This window comes from Nannobrachium achirus, assembly GCF_963921795.1.
Source record: "Nannobrachium achirus genome assembly, chromosome: 24".
Lineage (NCBI taxonomy): Eukaryota > Metazoa > Chordata > Actinopteri > Myctophiformes > Myctophidae > Nannobrachium > Nannobrachium achirus.
This window is the reverse complement of record NC_137831.1, coordinates 16,125,145-16,142,648: the sequence shown is the minus strand read 5'-3', so window position 1 is coordinate 16,142,648 and position 17,504 is coordinate 16,125,145.

Here is a 17,504-nt window from a genome sequence, read left to right as displayed (position 1 = left end):
GTCCTCAGAGTTACTACAGGGGGTCCTCCAAATCTTTGTGTGATAGAAACTTTTTTTCTCTCTCCCTTTTTTATACCACTTGAACCCTAGCATCCATATTCTGAGAACTTTAGCCAAAAATAGCAGATCTACAAGCTCACAAGGCCTTGCAGATTTTCGGCAAAGAGGTTTGGTGCAGAGGGGAAAAAGAGCAGACTAAGTGCAGAGTGAAAGGTCAAGTTTGTTATGTATTGACGGTTCAAGGGGCATCATATCTGGGTTTTATACTCTCCTGGTGGAATTCTCGCCTGAAACATCTGAATCTAGATTTAATGCCTGGAACTCTGATTTACAAGGGGAACTAACAATAGATGAGTTTAACACAGCCTGTGAGGAGGCTCAGGCACAGACTAGTAATACTCGTTTAAAACTGCTGCAATATAATTGGTTGATGAGGGTGTACATCACACCAGAGAAAATAAACAAATTTAATTCTAATATCCTGGACACTTGTATCAGATGTAACGATGATAAAGGCCCTCTGTTCCACTGCTTGTGGGCATGTCCAAGAATAAAGGAGTTTTGGGAGGAGGTTAGAAAGGAGCTACAACGGATACTACTTATTAACATTGAGCTAGATCCAAAACTCTTCTTATTAGGCCTTTACCCGATCGGCCATAGGATAAAAAACAACAAGATAACATTTCTGGATCTTGGGTTCCTACAAGCCAAAAGGGTTATCGCCCTTTCATGGAAAAAGACAGGGAAACCTAGCATCGCTCAGTGGTTTAAGGAACTGTCTTTGTGCCTTCCATTTGAAAGAATCACTTACACTCTCAAAAACAAACAAGAGCTATTTGAGAAAAAATTGGGGAACTTTATCCAGTATGTCAAGGGCAATGATCTCTCTTATTTAATGGAGGAACCTGTGGGGTAGCTGCATTTCCTCTGCAGTCATTTGTCCGGCCTTATGGCATAGGACTCTGGGTGTAAATAGTGTAAATAGTATATGTGCTCTTTGTATAATAATTATTTAATACTCTTATGTGTCGTGTTAGAGTCAGGTTTTTTTTTTTTTCTTCTTTTTTCTGTATGTTGTTGTATTTTCTTGTTTGCTTGTTTCGTCTGTATGTAGCATATTATTGTCCTGTATATGTTGTTTTGTATGTCTCTTTAAAAAATGAAAAACCAAAATAAACATATTGTTTAAACACAAATTGACAATCCAAAATACACTGATGATTGTGCTGTCAAACAATGAAACTATATGGAATCTATGAAAAGGTTGTGGGGGTCCCTGCTTCATCATCTCTCTCTCAACTAAGGGGTCCTGGCCTGAAAACGTTGAAGACCCCTGCGCTATATCCATCCACTTCTGTTTATGACAAAGCAAATGTGGCTATAAATCTACTATGGCATGTTTTTATTTTTATTTTCTTACATTCTACCAGAAATCAATATTATCTTACAGTAGTTGACTGAGGTCCCCCAGTGATCTGTACTTGATCCGCTCCTTTTCTCCCTCTAACACACCAAATATTATTTGTCGAAAATAGCCGATCTTCAGCCAAGTTCACAGACATAGTGGCTTGGAGCAGTGATGGCTGAGTGGTTAGTGTCCATACCTAGGACTCCTGAGGCCCCAGAGGTCGCAGGTACAATTCCCCGCTCCAGCTATCACTGCCGTTCAGCTGGGTTAAGCTGAAAAAAGCAGCTGGGTTGGGCTGCGATATCTGAATTTCCCTCGCGGGAGGAGTAGGTAACTATCATTATAAATCTGTCCGATGACAGCGCTCATCAAATTACTGGATTAGGAATGCAACAAAAACTGAAAGATATCCATGAATCCAAGGAATACATTGCCTCCTGTGTTAACTGTGCATAGCTGAATAGGATGGTCTACACATCTGTATTTTAACATCAGTTATTGGTACTTGGACTGACATATATATGTTGTAGTACTTGGTCACAGGCACCTGATTAATGGAGCCAGGGATGCATTTTTGCATGTATTCATAGACCTGGTTGCTTGTTTCCCCCTCATATAACCTGGCAACACTGGTCTCAGGGGTGTTGCCAAGTCTTGCTTGTTAAGCCATACATTTGGGCATGTATTCATAGACCTGGTTGCTTGTTTCTCTCGCATGTAATCTGGCAACACTGTTCTTGCCTCAGCAGTGTTCCTGTTCTGTTCCTGAAACCCAAAATAACACCAGACTGTCCAACTTTAGGACACATTTGTAATTTGTAGCCAATTGATAAGAGACTGTCACTATACCGGTACTATTAATAGTTTAAAGTTTGCATGGCTTTAATTACAACTAATTAACAACTCTGGACAATGGATAAACAGTAATCAGGATTATGATGTTGTTTGGACGTTTGGACTGTTGGGGTGACTGAATCTGTTGGTGAGTTATGACTTTTGAGCCAGCTTAATCCTTTATATACAGTGCACCTGCCTGGCCGCCGTGCCATTTCATGTTGTTATCATTTGAGATGAGATATGGCTGCCATTGGTTGCTGTTATGTGGGTTCAGAATCAGAAGCATGTTGGTTGGTGTTGTTTGTTGTGATTTGATTTGATGACATGTGTGCATGGCTACCTGGCAGGCAGGCTGTCTGTCTGTGCATCATCTGTATGTTCTGCTATGATTTCTCAAATTACTTTAATTTATGATGTGAATGTAGGCTACAGTAGCTTGTAAGCCCTGCAGTTAACCATGTGGCACGTGAAGCCCGAAAACTGGCTCCCCCTATCGGCGACAAAGATAAGCATCCCTGTACTTGGTATAAGGTAGAGGGTCACTGCTGTATAGTGACCTGGGAACAGCCCATCATACTCACACAGTCTTCAGCATTTGTAGATCTGCTGTTTTTGATGCTTAAAATATATGGGGATAGCCTGAGACAGTGACACTGCTGCATTTGAGGGATCATAATGTCATCATTGCATGTTCACTGCTTGCGCTATACTTCTTATAAACAACCCTTTTCCAGTCTACATTCTTTGGGCTAAAAACGGCCTCCATAAAACTGTGAAAAGTGATGACTCATCACTAAACCTAGTTTTGTGGGGCTGTTCTTACCCCAAGGAATGTTTTTCATGCAAAACAAACACTTGCAATGGATTCAGAGTCATTAAAACCCATTAGTTTGACCACTCACATGCTACTTAACCCATTCAGGCCGGGAACACATTTTAGTGTATGTGAGGGGCTTACAGTACAGTATGTAGCAACATATTTGTTTTTGTAGGCTAATTTCTGATTTAGGCCTAAATGGGTTTTTAAAGTAGATTTGTGGGGGTATTTTTTTCTTTATAGTGTATAGTAAGTGGATGGGCGGTGGGCCCCACACTTTTACCCCCTATAAAAGAAATTGCTCAATGCTGACAGGCGGTCAGCAGGTGCATTCATGACTGTATATGTATATAGACAATATTTTAGGCAAAAAAAAAAAAAAAAAGATATACCAAATTTCATATCCCTCCTCAGGGGCAACCGGATACGCTTTGCCCACAAATATTCTCAAATTCTCAAATATGATAGACTTCAAAGGATATAAGACCATTAAGAGGAAGATAACGTATTTGTAAATCAGTTAATTTCATAGTCTAAAGCATCAAAGAGAAAGGCTGATCCATGTATAGCCTTCCTGCTGGGTAGAATATGGATCAGTGTATAATAGTTTAAAATCTACACTCAGACCAATTATTCATGGTATTCATTATTTGTTTTACCTTGAAGTTTCCGGTGCCCTCTTAATTACAGGGAGCACTGCCTGCCTACTGTACATTGTGCAAGTCAATGCCTGAAATGCCCAGCAGATGTCACTATAGTGACTCAGAAGATTCCTTAATCCCACCCTGCATAGAACTACTCTGTGCGTGCGTGCGTGCGTGCGTGCGTGTTTGTGTGCCAAAGTGAAATATCCTTACTGTGACTAATCTTCTCATTTAGTAAGTGTATTCCGCTGCAGTGAATACGTCCTTATAAATTCTCATGGCCATAATGTTGCTTTAAACTTTCAGTAGAGATAGAGACCTGACCGCAGTCATTTTCAACCCATCATTTTTCTCCTCCCATCCAAAAATGCTCCTTATTTAGGCTACTTGGTACAGCAAACAAATAGTAGATAATACTGTATGAGCTCACAAGCTTAAACATGTAACTCCAAATCGTGACAAAAAGCTCATGGAGCAATTGGAGCATGCATTCCGTGAATTTCCAGTTCTGGGCTTTGTCACTCGCCAATAGAAGGCTATGTATGTGACGGAGGTGATCCGAACCTCCGATTCTTGGCGGGACGGTTACACAACTGTTACATGTAGAACAGTGGTTCCCAAACTTGGCGAGTTACTATAGGGCCAAGGTGGAGGGGCCTTCATTATTTTATACTTAAGCTATTGAAAAATAGCAGAGCTACAGCAGAGCTACAAGCTCACTGCGCGGAGCTTGTAGATCTGCTATTTTTGAAAAGTTGTGAAAATGTGTGCAAATCTTTGAATATATGCATTTTTTTAAGCGAACATTTGTAACTCAAATTTTACTTACCCTAGAACTAAATATTTTGAGATGGAGGTCCATGGCCAAATACATTTTGGGGGTCCTTCACATCCACTTTGAGCACCACTGACACGCCAAAATAAAATTCTGGGTTTCCGAGGCTACTGACATAGAAACATTTGAAATATTTTTGAAAAAGCTAAAATTTTCACTATTTTTCAATAGTTAATGTACACAGGGCCCAGAATTTGGTGCGACACCCCAGATCACAGTCACAGTGTGGGGCCGTCTTTCAAGTTCAAACGCCCCCCCCCCCCCACAGTCAGCATCACCCGTTACCCCTGTTCATATCCAAACCCCCATCACTGCCACCTCAACTCTTATCCTTCTTGCACGGTATACGTCATGTACAATTTCATTTGCATGGAAATCTGCACTATTTCTGTCAATTTTATTCATATTTCTTTTCCTTCTTCTTCCCTATGAGTCATATCGAGTTTCTGCTCAAATAAGAGGTGCTGCTCAAATGGAGTTTGAGTTTGACGGGATGCTGTTCCGTTGACAGTGAATGGCACATCGCCGGCTCTATCGGCGGATGATATTTTAACCTTCAAAGACCTGGAACGCGCCCGAGTCGCATTCGATTTTAACAACTTTAACCATTATTTTATGCTTTAACTATTGAAAAATAGCAGATATAGAAGCTCACTGCGCGGCACCGAGTGCCGCGCTGCGAGCTTGTAGATCTGCCATTTTTGAAAAATCGTGAAAATGTGTGCAAGTCTTTGAATATCCTTGACCCGATCTTTGACCCGGCTTGTACATCCTTCCTCTAAATCAGTGGTTCTCAAACTTTTTCATGTCAAGGACCCCCAAAATTACAGGTATTTGGCCGCGGACCCCCATCTCAAAACGTGATGTTCCAGGGACCACCCAGAAGCAAATATTTGAGTTACAAATGTTCGCTTTTACAAAGACTTGCATAAACAAATCATGATTTTTCAAAAAATAGCAGATCTACAAGCTCACTGTGAGCTTGCATATCTGCTATTTCTCAATAGTTAGAGCTTTAAATAATTCTAGGCCTAAATGGCCTAATGGGATATAAGGAAGAGATCCTGGAATTCATATCCTTGAACGCCGGCAAAGAATATACGCTTCATTTGAATGGCAGAAGAAAAGTAAATAAAAAAAATACAATTATGTGCCAGTCTCCGTTACAGGGGCGTCACAAGGGGGGGGGGGGGGGGGGGGGGGGGGGGGGCAGGGACTGGGACTGAATTACTAGGGCCCAAGGTGGAGGGGCCTTAATTATTTTATACTTTAGCTATTGAAAAATAGCAGATATACAAGCTGCTTGTAGATCTTCTATCTTTGAAAAGTCGTGAAAATGTGTTCAGATTTTGCTTCTGGGGGGGTCCCTGGAACTAAATATTTTGAGATGGGGGTCCGCGACCAAATACATATCATTTTGGGGTTCCTTCACATGAAAAAAGTTTGAGCATCACTGACATAGAAACATGCATGGGTTTTTCAAATATTCAAAGACTTGGACACATTTTCACGATTTTTCAAAAATAGCAGATCTACAAGCTCGCAGTGCGGCACTCGGTGCCGCGCTGATGCTTGTATATCTGCTATTCTTCAATAGGTTAAAGCCCCAAATAATGCGTAATAATGCATTTCTAGTCTAAATGGGTCAAACCCCCTCCTCCCCCTATGAAGAACATTCATGGGGGGGCCCGCAGTGAATCCTTGTTACCCAGGGCCCAGAATTTAATGCGACACCCCTTCTGCTCCGTCATATGGAACTCTAATGGGATATAAGGAAGAGATCCTGGAATTCATAACCTTTTTTTTTTTTATATAATTTTTATCCCACGATTTTGCAACCCATTTTCACCCAGTGCCAATTGCCTATGTAATCCTGGGCTCTGCTCTCCCTCTGCCGCGCCTGGAGAGAGAACGGACTGACCTCATGCTTCCTTCAATGCATGAGTAGTCCAAGTTGTTTCTTTTCACCTGACAGGGGGGGATTTCCCCGGGATGGACGTAGCACATGGAAGGAACACGTTATTCCAACCAGTTCCTTTCCCTTCCATCAGGCGCCCCGGCTGGCCAGGGGGAGGCATTATTGAGACCAGGATTACTGCATGTTTTTGTGAGGGTATCAACCCTAGGAGACACGGGGAGAACATGCAAACTCCACACAGAAAGGCCCTATCGCCAACCCCACCTAGGGTGTGGGTGCTGATGGAATTCATATCCTTGAATGCCGGCAAGGAATACAAGTTCATTTGGACGTCAGAAAGAAATGTAAATAAAAATACAATTCTGTGCCAGTCTCCGTTATATGTAACTCTCTAAACAGTTCTCATGATGGTGTGGCAAAGAGAAAGCCCTTCAGTTCCTCCGGTCGTTGCTGCTAGCTGCTCTGGGAGACACTTATTGTTCACAGATCGATTGAGCTGTCAGAAATCATAAGAATAACATGTACTATTCTGTTGTAGTGTGTTTTCGCCCCCCTGTGTCCAGAAAACAATGTGCTGTGAGCAGGGGCGTCACACCAAATTCTGGGCCCTGGGTACAAGGATTCACTGCGGGCCCCCCATGAATGTTAACTATTGAAAAATAGCAGATATACAAGCTCACAGCGCGGCACCGAGTGCCGCGCTGCGAGCTTGTAGATCTGCTATTTTTGAAAAATTGTAAAAATGTGTGCCAAGAAACCTGTTTCCATGTCAGTGATGCTCAAACTTTTTCATGTGAAGGACCCCCCATCTCAAAATATTTAGTTCCAGGGACCCCCCCAGAAGCAAAATTTTAGTTACAAATGTTCACTTAAAAAATACATATTCAATGATTTGCGCTCATTTTCACGACTTTTCAAAAATAGCAGATCTACAAGCTTGCAGCGCGGCACTCGGTGCCGCGCTGTGAGCTTGTATATCTGCTATTTTTCAATAGCTAAAGTTACTAGGGCCCCTCCACCTTGGGCCCTGGTAACTCAGTCCCACTTTCCTACCCCTTGTGACGCCGCTGTGAGCTTGTATATCTGCTATTTTTCAATAGCTAAAGTTACTAGGGCCCCTCCACCTTGGGCCCTGGTAACTCAGTCCCACTTTCCTACCCCTTGTGACGCCCCTGGCTGTGAGAGTAATAAGTCATAATGCTGCATGGCAGCGAAGTGTTTCAGAAAAGATCAATATGCAATCAGGGGCTTTCGTTGTATATATTTTTCTTTTTATTTTATTTTTTCAATAGGCTTGCTGGAGTCAGGGGTGTCGCACCAAATTCTGGGCCCTGGGTATACGAGGATTCACTGTGGGTCGATCCCCCATGAATGTTCTTCATAGGGGGAGGGGGCTTTTGCGCTTTAACTGTTGAAAAATAGCAGATATACAAGCGCTGCGAGCTTGTAGATCTGCTATTTTTGAAAAATCGTTAAAATTTGTGCATGTCTTAGAATATTTTTGACCCGATTCTATAAATGTCTTCTAAATCCTTCAAAGGTTTTTTGAAAAAACAATGTTTCTATGTCAGTGGTTCTCAAACCTTTTCACAGGAAGGACCCCCAAGATGATATTTGGCCACGGACCCCCATCTCAAAATATCGTAGGGACCCCCCAGAAGCAAAATTTGAGTTACAAATGTTCACTTACAAAATACATAATATATTCAAAGACTTTTTCACACATTTTCACGACTATATCAAAAACAGCAGCTCTACAAGCTCACAGCGCAGCACTCGGTGCCGCGCTGTGAGCTTGTAGAGCTGCTGTTTTTCAATAGCTTAAGTATAAAATAATCAAGGCCCCTCCACCTTGGGCCCTAGTAACTCAGTCCCACTTTCCCCCCCACCTTGTGTCGCCCCTGGAAGGAGTGCTTGGTAGAGAGTGTGCATTTGGGTGTGTGTGCTAGTCGAATGGTGAAAAATGGGCACTATGGCCTCAAACTGTTGCAGTTCTAACGATTGATTGCGTGCAGAGCTCAATTTACTGTATACTTCATCGTATGACGTGCATCACGGACAAAAAATAGCGGGTCTATAAGCTCACAACACGTTGCATGCGCGATGTGTTGTGAGCTTATAGATCTGCTGTTTTCCCCGATATGTGGAGCATAATTTAGGCATTATATGAAGACCACGCAGTGTGTGTGATATTGGCCGGTGTCCCCGACCGACACCCAGTGGGGTGTCTTGGTTAGTCCGGGTGATAGGGTCAAAGGTGAGCTGGTGTCATCAGATGCTTTGATGAAATTCTGGCAGAGTCGGAACAATTCAGCAGTGGTGGAAAAAATTACGAAAATGTTTTACACAAGTAAAAGTGTCTATAATGCAACATAGAAATACTCTGTTACAAGTAAAAGTCTGGAATTAAAAATGTACTTGAGTAAAGGTACAAAAGTATTGGCATCAAAATGTACTTAAAGTACATGAAATAGCAGATCTACAAGCTCACAAGGCGCCACAAGCTTGTAGATCGACCATTTTCAAATAGCCTAGGTATCAAATAGGGCTAAAATTGATTAATTTATGATTTATACCTAATACTGCATAATCATTTATATCTGAAAAGTAGTAACTATTACGTTTTCAAATAAACGTAAAAGTACAATATTTGGATCCGAGATGTAGTGGAGTAGAAGTAAAAGTATTGGGAATTTGGAAGTACTCCAGTAAAGTACAAATACCTCAAAAGTGTACAGATACAGTAAATGTACTGTAGGCTGGTGTTCAACAGAGGCTTTGATGAAATTGGGTCAGATTCAGAACATTTCAGGTCATGTCCGTGCAGTGTGGCTGCTGCGGCGATCAATAGTCAACGCCAGACAGTTATATATCTTTCGCCGTCGGGTGTCCAAAACCATTACTTCTTAAGAAAAAAGTGTATCTCGGTATACCAGGTGTCTTCAACAGGGGGTTCGGGACCCCTAGGGGGTCCTCGGTGTTACTACAGAGGGTCCTCCAAATCTTTTTGTGATTTTTTATATTGACCACTTGAACCTTAGTGTCCATATTCTGAGAAATGTAGCCAAAAATAGACGATCTAAAAGCTTAGATCGTCTATTTTCGGCAAAGAGGTGTGGTGTAGAGGGGAAAAGGAGCAGACTATTAAGTACAGAGTAAAAGGTCAAGTTTATTAGGTAATGACAGCTAAAGGGGTTAAATATCTCAAAACACAATTTGACATGCATCCAAAATACACTGATGGTTGTGCTGTCAAACGGTGAAATATGGAATGTGTGAAAAGGTTGTAAGGGTACTAGTGGTACTAGTGGTACCAGCACTAGTACTGGCACTAGTACTACTAGTGAATACTAGTGGGACAGGGGGCACTAGGGACATCTGGACACCATACTTTTGTTATGACTGGGCATCTGGACAAGTGGGCACCTGGACATCTGGGCAATAGGGACATGTGAGCATTTGGACGAGTGGGCACCAAGATGAGTGGGCACTTCGGGGTGGTGACATCTGGGCACCTGGGCAGCTGGGCACCTAAATTAGGATTGCCCACATGTTCTTAGTGCCCAGATGTCCCACCATTTCCTGCATTTGAGTTGGGAACATATACTTTTTTTTTTTGTGGGGAACATACAGTAGATCCTTTTTTTGGTTGAGCGGGGAACATAGAACCTTTTTGTGGGGAGGGTGGGTGGGGAACATAGAACCTGGGGAACAAACTCTGCAGGAACCTACTCCACTGCACTCAACGTAATATTGTATGAGTAAGAGCATACTGTAAGTGCAGAATGCTTAGAACAAGCGTTGCTTTTTTGTTTGCACTATTCAGTACTATAAGTGTACCCTTCTGTAAACTGGTATGATGAAATCGAAGCACGATCAACCGCCACTGGTTCGCAGCCTAACTCGCCTGGCTTGCACGACGCCAGAATGTACTTAACAGAATAACAAAGTCGAAAGTCGGTCGTTTCACACATTTCAGTCCAAGATGAATCAGTGTGGTATAACTAATTGAGCACCGAATACATTCGAGCAGTGTCGGACTGGTGTGCAGTTGAATCAGTGAGAGATGTCACACGGATGAGCTACAACCCATAGCTGGATGATTCTCGATTGGAAACGGGTTCATTCGGAATGCTATTTACCTCTTCGTGCTCGCTGAGTTACCAGCCAGCTACATAAAACTGGAGATTCGGTCTCTTTTTAAGAGAATGAGCGTGTTAGGGCAAATGACTTCCAACTGTGCATATTTAACCACATGAGCGCTAGCGTCCCCAATCTGGGCATGTCATGTGATAGCAGGCGGACACAGCTGGTAGATCTGTTTGATGGAGAGATTTGGTGAAGAAACGTTGGCCAAGTATATAAACCCCCATGGGAGAACCGCAGTAAATCAGTAATACTCCCTAATCGGGAGATAAACGACTGTCAGGTCGCATACACAAACTTTAGAAGGCAATGGTAGGAGGGAATATGTGAAATGGGACAGATCCATGTTGATGACATGACTTTAGAGTTACTGTGTACCGCTTTGCGTGTTTTTAGGGCACCATCTGTGGGAGCAGTGTCCAAAAATGTGTTTTGCAAGAATCTGCCTCATGGTGGCGCTAGAAGAGGGCCACTTGAGAAATGGGGGGTGGAGGTTGTGGTTTGGCACCCAAGTTTGGCATGGATCGGGGCAACGGTGGTGGAGATATAAGGGCAAAAGTGTGAAGTGTGACAGACAGACAGACAGACAAGACAGACAGACTGACAGCCGGAGGAGGTTTTGATTGTAACTTGCGACCTGACGGTCGCAACAAAGTATATAGGGCTTATGTAGGCCTGGTGTATTTACCTTATCAATTAAATTATCTATATGAAGAAAAAGAAAATCCTTGCAATATGGGTTAAGAATTCCAGAACAAAAGATCTTCATTTCAACTTTGTTTGGAATTGATCCTGAGCAGAGACCCGCGCGGCCCCGGCACGCCGTTCTAATCTGTTGCTCCCGACAAGAAAGAGAGGCGCTCGGTGATGAACAGTTTAGCCCTGAAAGACCGGGAACGCGACTTTAACCATTATTTTATGCATTAACTACTGAAAAACAGCAGATATACAAGCTCACAGCGCGGCACCGAGTGCCGCGCTGCGAGCTTGTAGATCTGCTATTTTTGAAAAAGTCGTGAAAATGCGTGTGCAAGTCTTTGAATATCTTTGACGCCGATCTTTGACCCCGACTTCTAAATCCTTCCTCTAAAATCAGTGGTTCTCAAACCTTTTCATGTCAAGGACCCCCAAAATTACATTTACTTGGCCGCAGACCCCTTCTCAAAATATGCTGTTCCAGGGACCCCCCCAGAAGCAGAGATTTCAGTTACAAAAAGTTTGCTTTGAAAAATATATATTGAAAAATGTGCACACATTTTCACGATTTTCCAAGAATAGCAGATCTACAAGCTCACAGCGCGGCACTCGGTGCCGCACTATGAGCTTGTATATCTGCTATTTTTTCAATAGTTAAAGCATTCAATAATTCTAGGCCTAAATGGGTTAAAGTATTGATCAGACCCAGCCTGGGGTGCAATTAGGGCCAAATGAAGGAATGATTACTTTGCTAATGAAGGGGTATTTGGCCTGTTGGAATAGATGGGAAAACACAGGGGGTGGGGTGGGGAGGGTGGGTGCGGATGAAAGCTCAATTCATGTGCCACATCCTTTGTGAGACGTGAGGTCTTTATGAAATGAAAATATGAACTGAGGCTGCCTCTGTGTTTTGCAAAGACTATTCCCGAGAAATAATAATACCATCTGGGCGTACATATTATGATGACAAATCTCTGGCAAACCGACTTGTTTACCCCGAGCCTCTGCACAGTAAAATACAGAGTAAAAATGGACTCTCCGTTCATTCAGGGCTTCATAAATACAGTGGTGTAAAAAGTACTTATCAATAATGCAATGTAGAAGTATAAGTCCGGTATTCAACATTTACTTGCGTAAAAGTACAAAAGTATTGGTATCAAAATGTACTAAAAATACTAAAAGTAAAAGTATAGAATATCCCATTTCAAGTTATCAAAATTAATGTATTAAAATCTTTTGGAAATAGCAGATCTACAAGCTCACAATGCGTCGCATCGCGACGTATTGTGGGCTTGTAGATCTGCTATTTTCAAATGGCCAAAATGTATATAGGGCAAGTGGTTAATGTATGTTTTGTAATAATAATAAAAAGCTACAAAGTAACTAGTAACTAAAGAGATCAAATAGATGTAGTGGCGTGAAAGTACAATATTTGGATCCGAGATGTATTGGAGTGAAAGTATTGGAAATTGGAATCACTCAAGTAAAGTACAAATAACTCAAAAGTGTACTTAAGAACAGTACTTAAGTAAATGTACTTATTACACCACTGAATAAATACACCTGAATTGTACAGCGTCTGTGTTTGAAGTTTTATCGACCCATCTGTAATTCTTGTTGTCTCTCTCCCTCCCTCTCTTGCCGGATTTCCTTTCGCAGGGGCCATGCTAATCTTCTCTATCGAATCCAAGTTTATATATGCTCTGCCTTAGCTTCAATCTACCCACAACCCATCCCTGCTGCCTGGTAATCTGCTGTCCTCATTACTTCTCTCTGTGTCTACACCTTCCCCTCAAGTAAACCTTTACCCTGTTTTTAACCACTTAAAAGTCATGCTGTGGAACTTTTTTCCCCCCGGGTAAACAAAAGTACATTATTGATATTCTTTTCCCCTCTAAACAGGCACGTGCACACATAGACATACATTTATTCCCTTTTATCTGTCTGTTAAAAAGTGCCCTCTTCAGACCATGAATGCAGTTTTCACTATGGCGAAAGAAATGCAAATGTCCTAGCTCTTTGCATGCCATCCCAGAAGACAGCATTCAAGTGAATTTCGTTGTCCAAACCCTCCTGAACTTGAATGCAGCATCTTATCTTGAAAGAATTGCCCTCTCTGTGTAGAAATCCATGCCGTTACGCCACATCTCCAGTATTGAGATGATGATTGATTATGCGTAGTTCAGTGTGGTATCAAGCACTGAAAATGTTTTCGATATTTTCACCAAAAGGCCCTTTTAGAAATTTCAGCCCCTGCCTCTCTAACATTTTCTGCACATCCCTGCCTCTAATCACCATCAAACATACATTTTTGGGATCGACATCGGGAAAAATGTACTGGAAATCGTGTCTCAGGATCTACTTTGCTAACCAAAATATCATGGGGTAGCAGGTAGGGTTGGGACTCGTTAGGATTTTAACGATTCCGAGTCCTTAGCGATTCCCTCTTAACGATTCCGGTTCCTAACGGTTCTCTTAACGGTTCCAATATATATATTCTTTCATATTTTCTATCATCCATTATACAATTACATAATACACACAACTTAAACCATGGAAAATCAGCTTTATTAAATTACTGCACCCATTTCACTTGGCTTGAACACTGTTCGGTTAGGTAGTCTGGCTGTATGCATGAGTCCAACATGTTTTTTTTTAATGATTTTTTTCCCTAAATAAAACATGAACGATTGAGACCATTTAACAGTAGTTGTTTACATAAGCCTAATGGGCGTTCAAACAGTAGTTAGCAGTGATGTTAATAGGTTTTCAATGTAATGGGTCCCGGGTCCCAGAAAAGTTTTATGAGTCCTCAATAAAATGTGTTTGAGCGCTGTGAGCTTGTAGATCGGCTATTTTCAAAATGTTTGCCTATTTCTTATATTTATTTTACAATATGGCTTAGTTTGAACTTAGAACTAGGATTTCTAAATACACTAGGCTACAGATACCCATTTAATTATATTTATATCACTGGGACCCCAATTTATATTAAATGTTAAAATATTAGAGTAAAAATGGAACAGGTCCATTTGGTTCCATTTATTCACTGAGTTACAGACCCATAAAGTTTCCAAAAGATTCCCTTTTACTTTGCTTATTAGCAATATAAAACGTTTTTATATTCAGCAAAATGTCAGTAATGGTATTGTCTGCCTCTCATTATTGTCAAGGAAGAAAGTACTGTATGTCGCTGCCTTGCTTAAGTTTCATCAAGGCAAAAAAAAAGCACCTCTGGTCCATCGCTTTCACCTCCCGCATTGCTCCCGGTGAAGCTCTGACAGACCCGTCGGGAAACGCATGGACTCGAGATTGTCGGCCCCGCCGAGCGCTCAATACTAGTGAAAATAAACAAAACCGTTTCACTACTCACCAAACCAAAGGTCGTTTTGCGCTGTTGAAAGTCTATTCTCCGCGGTGGTGAACCCCTCAGCACCCCACCTACTCTGTAAAATACATTATTTTTGTCATGAAATAAAGTGCATCCAACTCGACCGCCGCTTATTTCCGGGTTGTGAACCATTGTATCTGCGGTGGCCGCTAGGTGGCTCGAGGTGGGTGCGTTTTTTTTCTTGACAAAAATAATGTATTTTACAGAGTAGGTGGGGTGCTGAGGGGTTCACCACCGCGGAGAATAGACTTTCAACAGCGCAAAACGACCTTTGGTTTGGTGAGTAGTGAAACGGTTTTGTTTATTTTCACTAGTATTGAGCGCTCGGCGGGGCCGACAATCTCGAGTCCATGCGTTTCCCGACGGGTCTGTCAGAGCTTCACCGGGAGCAATGCGGGAGGTGAAAGCGATGGACCAGAGCTACCTAAGACACACACCAAAGGTTTCACTTCACATGTGTGCGGGGGACGAGGAGGGGGAGCCACCGTTGCACAGAAGTTACTTTCACTTTCAGCTTAGGACAAATGGCAGCTTTTAATCAATGCACAAGGATTTAAGGACAGACACCACGGTTTGATTTGATCATTGCACAGTCAATTATGAAGGGATTTCAAAAATTAAAACGTCTCCATATTGCTTGGGAAGTCTACTTTGCAGAAAATCGCGGCCTTTGCGATTCGCTAATCGCTAGTGTTTTTCTTTTACCGCGATGCGGTGATGAGACCAGTTAAGAGAATCGGACCGGCAAAAATGATTGACCCGGTTCTGGACCCGCTATCATGGAACCGGGTCCTAAAAAGAACCGGTTTCGGGTCCCAACCCTAGTAGCAGGACCCTGGCTGCAGCGTTCATTTTTTAGCATTCCTTCCGCATAGACAAACACTGACAGTGAGCCACTGTACGAGGAGTGTTGCTAAAACAGACATACTTTTTTGGGGACTACAAACAGGGGAAATAGCAGATCTACAAGCTCGTTGTGACCTTGCAGATCTGCTTTTGTCTCTATTTTTTAATGTGAAAAGGGCCTTTTTCCAGCATTTTTCAGCATTTGAGCCACAGATCACCATTTGATAATATTTAGACTCTCTTGGATACGTTTTGTGCACAATGCCATGCTATATAGATGTGGTACCATAGGAGAAATGTAGAGCATGTAAACATTGAGCTTCTGAGCATGGAGGTCGGCTATTTTCGGTGCTTGATACCACACTTAACTAAGCATTACAAAGTCAGTGCTGGAGATGTGGCGTAACGGCATGGATTTCTACACAGAGAGGGCAATTCTTTCAACATGAGACGCTGCATTCAAGTTCAGGAGAGTTTTGACAAGGACATTCTCTTGAATGCTGCCTCATGGTATGGCATGGAAAGAGGGGCATTTGCATTTCTTTCACCATAGTAACAACTGCATGGTCTGAAGAGGGCACTTTTTACAGACGGATAAAAGGGCAGGGGCTCAAGCCCCCTTTGATGTCTATGTGTGCACGTGGCTGCTCTCCATCACGTGACCCCCTCAAGGACCACTGGCGGTCCCCGGAACCACTGGTTGAGAACCACTACCCCAAATCATTAAATCTTCAAACGGGTTGAAACACACGAGGACAGGCAGACACCTCTTTTTGCCACCTCGACACATAATTAAGTGACGAGCATTTATTGCACTCCAATAGGCACAGATTAATATTAAAAGGCCATTGGACCCGCACAGCCACCGCGTTGGCTATAGCTACAGTTAGTCTAGGACCTGGGTAAGATATGTATGCGCTTAACTTAGGAGAGAATTTCTCAACTGTTCTAGACTAATATGACCCCTGGGAACAACGTAAGAACTTTGCGAAATTCTCTATCCGGGGCGAAATACCCGAAAATGACCACGCCCTTTTAAAAATGACCACAACTTCCAACATGGCTTTATCTTCTAAACCGTTGGAGCTACACATTTTCTGAAGTGCTCAACATGTTCAGAATACCAATGTTTAGGGGGGCATATACGTGTGTAACATTTCTAATTTCGTTTATGACAAAACAACTAAGAAACGGTAAAAATGGTCAACTTCTTATTGTCCAGGGCCTTAGGGACATTTTTTGCACTAATCAGTGTAAAACCATCAAACTTGTCCCAGATGTAACCCAGAGCATGCTCTAATGATTTAGGAAGGGTGCCCAGCGACTCTTCGGGGTCATCATTGTGGCCAAATCCAATATGGCCGCCATCTCAAAACAGTTTTGGCTATAACTATTGAACCAGATGAGCTACAAATGTAAACTTGGTGTCTATTTCATGTTTTTTGACCATTAGAAACATGTTGGAATGCTTGTCTTTATGTCTGGGTGTATCTCAACATATTTCAAAGATGACGTGTATCTGAGAATGTATTTTACTGTACCTTACTTAATCTTTGCCACCTTTTAGCAAACATTGTGTCTATTATATGCTTCTTGAGCATTGGAAACACAAAGGTAGAGCACTAGAGCACTCTAATTAGCTTATTACTAGTAAGATGCCTCAGGGCGACAAGCGACCTCACCCTAAAGGGCGAGGTCGCGCCATGTCTTGGCCATCTGGCCACTGATGTATATCGACCAGTTACCCATATATGGAGACCTGTGTACTTTATATGGAGATATGCTGTGAGAGCCCAAACATGCTTACTCAGTTATTTGTTATGTGAAAGTCCTATGATGTCTATGACATCTGACATCATACCCTTTTATGCCCATAGATGGAGATCCCTGTCTGTAGAACCAGCCACACAGATATGGGCTGCAGATATGGCCGATGTGGCCTCCATATACTGTATGGGCATGGGCA